This window comes from Musca autumnalis, unplaced genomic scaffold (genome assembly GCF_047663935.1).
Source record: "Musca autumnalis isolate F117 unplaced genomic scaffold, ASM4766393v1 scaffold_3, whole genome shotgun sequence".
NCBI lineage: Eukaryota > Metazoa > Arthropoda > Insecta > Diptera > Muscidae > Musca > Musca autumnalis.
In genome coordinates this window covers 3,103,131-3,115,000 of record NW_027411866.1, presented here as the reverse complement: position 1 = coordinate 3,115,000, position 11,870 = coordinate 3,103,131, and the positions used below count along the sequence as shown (strand labels likewise).

Below are 11,870 nucleotides of genomic sequence, written 5' to 3'. Positions count from 1 at the left end.
TGTTTTTCCAGGTTGCACAAACGGCACTTGTAACTGTGAGTGCAACATTAACTTGTTGTGGCAGCATTTCAGTTTGTTGAAGTGGTTTTCTATGTCTACAACGCAACATCATTTTACGGGTTGAATTGCTGGCTGGATGGGTTGTGTCGTCGTCGTCTTGCATCATTAAACATTCCACAAACGTGTTTTTTCTATGGTTATGAATGTGCAACCATCTGATTTCCGTTACCACCTGTATTATGAGAAATAACCAATGTACAACATCACTTGACTTAAAGCCAGCCTGGTTTGTGTGGCAGAAGTAGCGGTGGTGTTGGTTGTTTTAGTCCAGGCATTTGGTGAAAAAAGGAAGACCAGTCGCCAAAGTCATTTACTAGCCAACCCGCCAGCTAGACACATACACACATTCATATGCATGCCTCACGTTTTCAGGAATGTCTGTAAATGTAAATTTTGTAACGTTTTTGTTTTTTGTCTGAAGTTATGTTTTTGTAATGAAAATTAGGAAAATGGTGTTTAGACAATTTCGAGGGGGATAGGTCAGGAAGTTAGATATTAAATTTAATTTTATTGGGTTTTATGTAAAAAAAAAACATATTTTGAGACATGATATTCAATGTGGCGCCCAATCGTTTAGGAAAAAATATTTAATTCTTGAGTAAATGAAAAGCGCCACAATTTTCACCGAAACTTACGCCATGTTTACATTATAGGTTTTTGCCGGTTTAACCTTCCTTATGAGGAATTAAATTTTAGATTTATTAAATCCAGTTATACACATATATGTAAACGTGGTATTATTAAATATTGAAGTCACATATAAAGAAGTGACAATAGGTTTGTTCGATAACTTTGCAAGTAAAAAAATATTTGCAAATTCTTGGAAATACTTGCAACTACTTCTCATTTCACTGTTTCTGAACAAGTTCGACATCGAACATCATTTTGTAAAAGTTTGTACAAATTTTTACGAACTTTTGGGTTATCGATCAGACCTAATTTCTCCTAATAAAATACAGAGAGGGAAAAAAGTAGATTCAAAACTCAACACCGTATGGTGTCAACATAAGCACAGACATATCCATTTTTTTACCACGGTTGTTGTCATTTTTTCGAATTTGATAATTTGTATTTCGTTTTTATTTGAGATAAATTTTATGTTCTTTGAACATTTCATAGTTGCATCAGTCAATGACGTAGCACAGTGGTTCAGAATCGTTCTTTCCTGGTCAAAACTCTGAAACTTTTGAACGGATTGTTGAGATATTTGGATAACTATTCTACGGATAACATAATCAGCTTTCTGATGCATTAAAATCATTTGAATTCTGTTTAGTAAATGCAAAGGTATTCAAGGTCAAAGTTAAAAAATGTAGTTTTTTTCATATTTTGGTTTTGATTTGTTCATATGTTCTAACTATTTGAAAAAGGTCAAACACCAATCAAAAAACAATAAAAATACAAAAAAAAAAAAATTAAAAAAAATTTCAAATTTTTTTTTTAATTTTTTTTTCAAAATTTAAAAAAAAAAATCTCCTTGGGTTTTCATAAAACTTATATAACTCATATATTAAAAAATGTCCATTTGTGTAAAAAGCTTTATTTTATATGGGAAATGGTATGGAAAAACCCACATTTTTACAAATGTAATTTCAAAAAATCAGTAAAATTTTGCAACACTTTCAGTTCGTTTTGAAAAACATTACTCTCTGCAACAGAAAGTAATGATAAAGTTTAAGCCATTGGGGTAATACTCCAGACTTAAAAAAAATTTCAAAAAAAAAAAAATTTAAAAAGTGTTAAACGGACGGAATGGTTTTGGTACAAAACAATATATGTGGCGCTCAGCGCCAAAACGGCCTAACTCACATATTCAAAAAAATCAAATAGGCTATAAAGATCTATCCGAAACCTTTTGAAATAAATACTAAAAAATTCCCTATTGCATTGTGTAATACTAAGTTATGCTACCTGCTAAATAACGCAATATGGAGTTTTTTAGTATTTATTTCAAGTCAGTTTGATTTTGTTGCACATATGGGTTAGGCCGTTTTGGCGCTGAGCGTCCCATATGGACACTCTCGGGCATCATTCTGTGAAAACGGAACATTGTTCCAAGCTGTTCCCTAAAAGTTCTTGTCCACTAAAATTTAAATTTCACTAAAATTTAGTACCTGAGGAAAACTAAAATAGCTTACTTCGTGTAAACGCTACGGTAAACGGTTGTAAAACGTACCTAACAAAAAGGCAATGAACACAATATCTGTCATTAGTTTCCGAGAAATATATGTATATGTATTTTTTTCTCCAGAAATTTGCAAAAATGACGTATATTCCAAAATTGCGAAAAAATGCTCGTCTTTAGGAGCACGCCACGCCCACATCGTCCAATAGTTTGACCTAAATTTTTTTGTTTCCTTAGTTTCAATATGTTTACTTTCGAATCCCATATAGAAATTAACAATAGAAAAAATTGAGGTTTTGGCAGGAAAATCGATTCCTGAACCACTGTGCGGAGCCATTTTCTGATTACATTTCAATAATTTCTTAAATTGTAATTTTTAATTAAATGAATTATATATTTTTTTTTTTTTTTGAAATTTTGCCTTTTTAGGCGAAGATCATTTTTTTTGGTATTAATTTTTTAATTTATTAATCGAGCTTTATGATCTATAATGCAAGTGAAAAAGGAAAGCCGACGATTCGAACCCACACACCCACCACTATGTGACATGCATGTTTCGCCTTCGGTAAAGGCTCCTCAGACATATCGGATGTGGAGCGGCTTCGCTGTCCTCGAACTTGTCTTCTTTCAAATGCATTTTTGTTTTGTTTTTTACAACAACAATGAGGATTTTCCCATTTTAGAATTATTTTTTAATTATTTTACATTTGTAGTTTAGTGTAAAAACCTTAATTCCATTTGACCGATAAAAACCAACAAACTCACACACAAAGCAACTCCCAGAGACACAGATACAAAGAGCGCCAAGAGAACTTTGGCGTTATGCTTGACTTACAACAATCAACAATTGGAATGCAAACAAAATGTTTGTGGTATTGTCGGATACAGTACATATTTACCTGTATAGGTAGGCTGCAACAACAGCAACAACAGTAACTCAGATAAATACCACAAAACAGGTATTGTTTGGTTGATAACAAGAGTAGCCATGCAGCAAAGTCAAACCAAACAGAATGGGGTAAAGCTAAAGAGTGTTCAATATTCACGAGAGCTGGCACACGGAGTAACACAAGAGGAAGTAGCAGACATCAAGTCAATTGAGGTAACAAAAGGCAATCAGTCAAAAGCACATAGTGGAGACAGATCCCATATTTCCATTCTCTTTGATAATTAAGATTGGAGAGAAGAGTTAAAGATCTTTAATGGGGGGTTTGGTACGCTCCCGCTCTGCCTTTGTTTTCTGTGTATAAAAATTTTACTAAGTTTTGTTTATCAAAGAGAAGCAGATTAATTGATGACTCTCTCGATTTATAAAAAAATACAACCTGTACTGTCTTTCTTTCGACGACTATGGGTGTAACAATTGATTCAATCATTAAAAAAATACCCAAAAAATCTATTAAAGATTGTAGGTTATCTGGGAGATATTATAAATAATAATAAATTTGAGCAATTGGGGTCAAGTTATCCAAACAAATCAAGACAACAAACTGTACTGCAGTTGGGAATATTAAAGCTTCGCATGTGGCAAACATGATAAATGATCAATAGCTTAATTTTTTCTAGAGAATTAATGGAGAAATATGACTCACTTGAAGAGACCTTTGTCCAAGAAAAGTTAACTGAGTTATTTCATTATCAGAAAAAAGTAAAAAATATGATAAAACGTCATTGATTTTGTCATGAATCCAATCCATGTCGAGTAGAGAAGAACATTCTTTATGAATGAAGAATTATTAGGTATATATTTTTTCTTTGTTTATTTTACGTTGTATTTTTTACAGTATTTTGCAATATGAAACCGGTTCAGAGCTTTAATAAACAATACAGTAATTTTATAAACAAATTATTAACACATATGGGGAGAGGAAAACAATACATACTAATAAATCAAACTGGTTAATACTTGGCAATAATCAATTCATTAACAGGTAGGTGGGTACATGTGAAAATCGTTGGTTCTAAAGATCTCTAGAAAATATCTTCATTTGGCCTGAGGAAACGTTTTAAAAATTCTGCTTAATTTTCTTTTAATATTAGTTATTATTATAAATCGATTATGACACAAAATGAATTTGGGGGGTTTGAAAATACAGTCGAACTTCCCTAAACATAAACAAAAATTACTTCCTTATAGAGAAAATTTGTTATAAACAATTATTTTGTGTCAGAATTATTTTTTTTTGGATTTTTTATAGAGCATTCTTTATAAAGATGTTCGTTATAGAGAAGTTAGACTGTATAAGTTTTAGAAATTTACTCAAGATATAACCCTGTAGGAAATGTCAATAGTGAATCCATACTGACTTACTTCTGACATTGTCAACAGTACTACTGACAAATTGTTGACAACTCATGTAATTTCCAATAGACATTTTGTATGAACGTGTCATTCAAAAATCACTAGTGACATTGGAACTAGTAGTTCAGTAGTAAGCCAATAGTTCCTGAGGAACCGTTTATTGACTTTGGAGATAGCAAGTAAATAAGTGTAGACATTGGAAGTAGTGAGTCAATAGAGACGGTACAAGGTTCCAGAACCATAAAATGGATTAGAACCGGGAATTTGTTATTGTATGATGACAAACCACTATTATTATAAAAATTAACAACACAAAAAGTATTATGAAGATAATTACGTGTTGCAAAATGATTGTGTGATGAGGATGAAATGAAACAACACTTATTGGGTTTAGACTCTGGCGGTCTACACTATGAATTTATTGGAAAAAAAGGAACGTGACGATCTAGGATGCTTCGAGAAGAAGAATAAGAAAAAAAGCAAAAGCCGCTCTTCTTAGAGATGACACTTTTGGTCGATAATTTATCCACTGTGTTACCCTGTAGAAGTGAGTCCCATCATTGTAGTTTTTTGGACCACACCAAATTGTACATGTGAGAGCTCATATGACACCTATATTTTCACTGGACCATAGCCGTAGACCTCAAATGTATTTTCACATACAATATAAGCAACCAATGGTTTATCCTAAATACGTAATTTAAGTTAAAAGTATTAAAAATACGCAATTTTGGCAGGTCCGATCTGGGTTTTCTATATTTTTCAAATATATATTCACCACAAATGTTTTTAAAGCTATTTAAATTGAACACACAACATCTTCTGTATGAATTTATAACGAAAAATCATCAATAAGTTATTTATATTTTTTAATCACAACGACAATCTGGTTAAAAATTGTAAAATACGGCCCTAAACCCTACACCAAAAACAAGTGCTGCTAAGAATGTTATTCGTTATGGTTACAGATTTCTTTTATTCAGAGACTCACAATGAAATTTCTTTTGGAACATTTCTTTCTTTAACAATATTCCCAAAAAGTAAAGGATTTTGCTAGATTTTGATCCAGTATGGAATCTAAAAATAACAGCCCAAAATTAAAACATATAATTTCATCCTAATATATATAAATTTGTAATCTAATTTTTTAAGGAAATAGTATACATAGATATATGGTTTTTTTTGAAGCTCATAGTGAAATTTTGTGTAGAATTGTTCATCCCTTGACACTTTTCACCTATAACCAAGTTTTATATTACTTCCATGTATCAACTCAAAAAAGAAGGAAACAATTTTCATCAAAAAATTGGGAAATATTTTCATGTTTTTTTCAGCAAAATTGATACTGATATTTTCATGCTATAAAATGTAAATAGACATTTCATTTCTCTGGTGACCCATATTGAAATTTGATGGAGAATATTTTTGTCTCTGACATCATCTCTCTAAAATTATGTTTTGTGGGACAATTTTGAATAAACTCAGATGAAGACCGACTTTAACCCTAAAACGTGTTTTTCATTTTTAGAGATTCCTGGCGATTAGACAAGAGTTACAGATTTGGTGTATTCTGAGATCTATAGTAAAATTTTATGGCGAACAATTTTGTAGACTATTTGGATTTGATACGATCACATTTTTAAGGAGTTTTTGAAAGATTTTCAAAAAAAAGACAAAAAAAGACCCCTTTGATGAACCGCATGAGAGTTAAAATTTTTATCAAAAATATTCCCCATACCTTCCTGAGTAAAGCTGCCAAAGACGCTATATACCTGAAATGCAAGAATTCCAAGATATCTTAATTCGAATATTTCGAAGAAATTAAAAATGGGCGGAACTTGCCCCGCTTATTTTGGTTACTTTCCGACGTAAACTTTAAAAACGCCGATACACGTGTCTCATATTTTTAGCTCTATTTTCTCGATTTTCCTTGTCATAAAAAGCTTACGCAAAAGCGAGAAACTTTTTTTAAAAAATTTTGGCGGATTTATGGCGAAAAACACCAATTTTTTAGTTAAAATTGAAATTTTGACTTTGACAGTTCACCCTTTTTAAATGGATATTCTTTGATTCTGCTATGCTTAAGGGCAAGATAATTAGATTCTTAATGATCCCACAAAAATATATGCTGATCGGTATATTCGTTTTCGAGCTACAGTGGGCACCGCAAACTGCTTTAGTAAAAACAGTGTTTCGTAGGCGGCCGTTTGTCAGTACACTGTGCAATATACAAAACAAATTCAGAAAGTAGCTCAAGGTGTGACCTTTCACATGGTAACAAAATCTTCCAAAAAAGTTTGATAGATTTCTTATAAAAAATTTTGAAAAATAGATTTTTTTCGTGCAAAATAAGTGGCCATAACTTCTTAAAGCAAGAATGTGGTTATGTGGTTTATAAATTGTCTAAATAGGTCAAATATTTTCTTAAAATTTTCTAAAAAAGAAATATATTATCGTGAGTATTTTTCATTACTGAGCAAAAATATTTTTTATTTTGATTGTTTTTAAGTCTGGAGTATTAAACTTCATCATTACTTTTTGTTACAGAGTTCAAAGCGAACTGACAGTGTTGCAATATTTTACCGATCGTTACCAATATCATGATTTCATCCCGGCGAAAGGAATGATCAATTGTTTTTTTCAGCATTTTTGAGCGAAAACCCGAACTCTTTAAGTGTCTAGTATTCTCACTTTCCGGTTTTCCCAAAAACAACAAAAATATTTGCGAAAATATATTATTTTTTTAAAAAATAAAAATAACATATTTGAAAAATAATTTCTTTTAATTTCGAATGGAAAATTCTTATTATTTTCTGTTTTGTGTGTTTGCATTTTTTCAAATTCCCCCCAGTTTCCTTATATTTCAATTTGTTTTTATAGCAATTTAAACGTTTATTGACTCCATTGATTTGTTTATTATTTTTCGTTGCTTCCATTTATTGTTAATGTTTTTGTCATATTGCTTTTATGTATATTTTCTACGGTATTTTTGTTTGTTTTTGGGCCTCTGCATCGGGATATAGACGCATATTTTTTGTCTTAGCCGTGTTTTTTTATCTTTTACTATGGACTCTTGTGCCGGTTTTTGCTTCTTGGTATTGCCAAACAACACAACTAAAAATAACTTGGAGAGCAAAAAAGATGACAGCGCCGGATAAACCAACAACCAACAGAAATAGTTTATAAAAAACACCGAAAAGCAAAGTGAAATAAAAAAATCATCTGAATATAAAGCGAAAATGAGTTTTATTATGTTTTGACTTCATTTCATTCAATATACAGTGATGGACGGGGGCAAAAATGTGTGTAAATGAAGAAAACCAATGCAAGATTTCAGAAAATGATAATGACTGGCGCTAATGTGAAACTTGATTAGAATTGTAAAAATATTGAAATATTAAAAACAAAAGATAAAAGGCTTACAAATATGTCTCAAAGTTAACTAATAAATATTTTATAATATAATTGTGATCTTTTTTAGATAAAAAATATTAATGGAATAAAATATTTTAAGTTTAATATTTTAAGCCATTTAAAAGGCATAAAACATGGTTCCAAAAATACATGTAAAACTCGGTTATTTTCATATATTTCTGTGGGGTTTCTTGCATTTTCTTATTGCATTAAACCACATGACATAAACAAAATATCAATTGAAAGTGGTTTATGCGTGACTTTTTTCAGTATTTATATGACATAAAAGTTTTTAGTTGTTAATAGGCAAAAGGTCATTCATTCGTGCAACAGGAAATAATTTTTTGGGATTTTTTTCATTTCATAGTATTTTTTCAAAAAGAAAAAATAATAATAATAATAATAATAAATAAATAAATATATAAATAAATAAATAAATAAATAAATAAATAAATAAATAAATAAATAAATAAATAAATAAATAAATAAATAAATAAATAAATAAATAAATAAATAAATAGATAAATAAATAAATAAATAAATAAATAAATAAATAAATAAATAAATAAACAAATAAATAAATAAATAAATAAATAAATAAATAAATAAATAAATAAATAAATAAATAAATAAATAAATAAATAAATAAATAAATAAATAAATAAATAAATAAATAAATAAATAAATAAATAAATAAATAAATAAATAAATAAATAAATAAATAAATAAATAAATAAATAAATAAATAAATAAATAAATAAATAAATAAATAAATAAATAAATAAATAAATAAATAAATAAATAAATAAATAAATAAATAAATAAATAAATAAATAAATAAATAAATAAATAAATAAATAAATAAATAAATAAATAAATAAATAAATAAATAAATAAATAAATAAATAAATAAATAAATAAATAAATAAATAAATAAATAAATAAATAAATAAATAAATAAATAAATAAATAAATAAATAAATAAATAAATAAATAAATAAATAAATAAATAAATAAATAAATAAATAAATAAATAAATAAATAAATAAATAAATAAATAAATAAATAAATAAATAAATAAATAAATAAATAAATAAATAAATAAATAAATAAATAAATAAATAAATAAATAAATAAATAAATAAATAAATAAATAAATAAAAGTGGATTGATTGTGTGTCATATTTTTTTATAATTAACTGGAATGAACGTTATTTTTGGCATTAATAGGCAAAAGTTCATTCATTGTCACTACAGAAAATCATTTTTGAAAAAAAGGTCAAAAAGTCATAACCCTAGTATACAGTTAAATTATCCTTCAAAGCTTGCGGAATTTTTAATAGAAGGCCCAATTTCAAGAAATTTATACGTTTTGGAGAAAAAAGGTTTTTTTAAACTGGCATTTTAATTTAAAATAAAAAATCCCGGCCTTAGATGTGTTAATATTAAATAAAAATTTTACTGGGAATGTAAATCGAATTTCTAGTGGTTCCTTAAATTTTGTGTAAAGCCTCTTATTAGGCCAAATTGGTTTTTATAACCCAAAACTAGTATAAGGAATTTTATGCGTTACAAAAGTTGATTCTTACGATAAACTCAGCATTAGATTTACTCAAAACCTCGGTTTTACTAAAAACTATTTCCATAAAACGTTCAATCTAAAACTACGAATTTTTATTGAAATTTATTAATTCAAAAAGTTTGATAGGCACCTTTAGAGCTTACAAAGGCTTCCCTAAGGCCCAAATTGCCTGGTGTTGGTCCAACCATATGGGGGCTAAGCCGCCCTAAAAATCGTAACAGTTATACCGTCTAAAGTACATAATAATTTTTATTTTGGAAAATTTGGTAACTACCAAAATTTATTTTCTATAGGTAGAAATGTTGCGCTTTTTAGGGCGGTTTAGCCCCGCATAGGATTGTACCAACACCGGGCAATTTGGGTCCTTAGAGAAGGCTCTGTAATTATACCCTAAGCCCTAAAGGCGCCTATCAGGCTTTTTGGATTTTTAAATAATAAAAATTCGTATTTTGGTAGTTCCTAAACTTTCCAAAATAATAATTATTATATACTTTTGACGGTTGAACTGTTGCGATTTTTTGGGCTAAACATTTCCTTCAATTCTTGTAAAGAATTTTCTCATTTAGATTCTAAATTTTTGTTTAAAATCTGAGAATGTTCGCAGAAGTTTTACTTGTTGTTTAATTTCATTATTTTATACCATTACACATTTATATAATTTTTAATCTGTTTTTGATATTGTGTAAATTGGTTAGACTCACGACTGAGTTTCGTAAATCTTTAGCTAATTTTTAAGAGTTTTTTTTAATATTGTTGTAAAATATAACTTAAGTTTAAATGTTTTTTCAAATATTATTGTTAAAAATATCAAATAAAAATTATTTATTTTTTTGTTTATTTATATTCTTGTATTATTTTTACACTAACCATTTAATTTTCCAATTGCTTGTGATTTCCACTTTTTTTTGGTCAGCACGTGAGTGTCAAGTAAACTACAGTTGTTGGCGTTATGGCTGGCTGGTGGGGAAACGGGAGGTGGGTGCTGATGGAGTCGTCGTTGGCTACTCAGACATTGACACACTACCACTAATTTATAATTGGCTGTTTTGGTTTGTCACACGCAACAGCGAAATGAAAAAAACTATTCACAACAAAGGTGTTTCTTTTTTATTTGATAATTATTTAACTTCAATTCTTAGCACAAAAATATTTTAACTTTAAAATTACTTTTTTTATTTTATTGTTGTTTATTTAATTAGAATTCGTGATCCTCAATTGAAATTCACTTAAAACAAAAGACAAATAGAATTGTGTCTTTGTCTTGAGAATTCTCTTAAATATTCTTGTTTTTTTTTTTATTCACTTCACACTTGGCCCGCTGTATTATATTATTTTCGGTTCATTCGCTATTAGCCAAAAACGTTCTTAACACGTTCGTTATCGTTAAACAACTGTCTTTTTGTTTGGCGGCCGTTAAAACTCAAACCTACAAAGCGAAGCGGCACACAAAACTCATACGCCACCAATTTGCCTCTCAACATGAAATGTACACTCTCTCTTGCTCTTTCTCTTGCCACCAATACGAAGTATATATATATATGTGTGTGTGTTAGTGATTAACGTTTCCTTTTCCTCACTTGTTTTTCCGTTGTGTGTTTTTGACAATGCAGAAACTGGTTCTCATTACTTCACCATTCAAAACAATTTGAATTGCTGCTGCTGCTCTTTTCTTATTATGTTTTTCGTATAATGTTGCTAGCGTTTATTGCCGCGTATGTTCAATTCATTCGTATGCGTTCTTTTTCGAACTGCGACGCTTTGTGTTTTGTTCTTAACGCTTCGCTGTTTTCGTATTAACTGAACTGTTACGAATAAGAACATTCAATACAAATACTATATGCTGATGTGTTTGTTGCTCACGCAATACTTTGCAACATCACAATGCAATGTTGTGTGTTGCTCTCTGACTAAGTAATAATGTTGAGATACATTAGAGAATGCAGTTTGGGAATTATTAAAAAATTGGAATGCGTGTTTATACCCTCAGCATTTATGCTAACGAGGGTATATACACTTTCATACGGACAAAATGTGCCTCATCGAAATAATGGTTTTAGACCCCAAGTATGTTTGGACGAAATGTGTTTCAGACAATTTGGAGTCGGTTGAACAATGTCCGTCCGTCTGTCGGTCTGTCTGGCTGGCTGGCTGGAGCGCACGATAACTCTCGAACGGATCAACCGATTTGATCCAAAATTTGGCTTTCGTAATATTTTGTCCAAACTTAGTTTAAGTTCGAAGATGGGCTATATCGGTCCACTCCTTCCGGTACCTCTCCCACAATAGTTCGAAAAATTTAGGAAAATTTGACCGCACGATAACTCCCCTAAGGAAGTAACAGATTTGATCCATAATTTGCAGATCGTGAAATTTCTACTAAACTTAGA

The 11,870-nt window shown here is 29.3% G+C and overlaps 1 protein-coding gene across 6 annotated transcripts in view; it reads right to left on the bottom strand.

The window, feature by feature from the left end:
• The window catches only part of Fas2 (neural cell adhesion molecule fasciclin 2), a 184,049-nt gene extending 172,750 nt beyond the window's left edge, over positions 1–11,299 (bottom strand). For 4 of the 6 annotated variants that reach the window (XM_073977552.1, XM_073977554.1, XM_073977553.1 and 1 more), the window contains exon 1: positions 10,351–11,287. The gene's annotated coding sequence lies outside the window, so the exon portion shown is untranslated. Of the gene's footprint in view, positions 1–10,350 lie in introns of all 6 variants that reach the window. The other 2 variants (XM_073977555.1, XM_073977558.1) reach the window with 2 other exon arrangements.
• Positions 11,300–11,870: the final 571 nt, after the last annotated feature.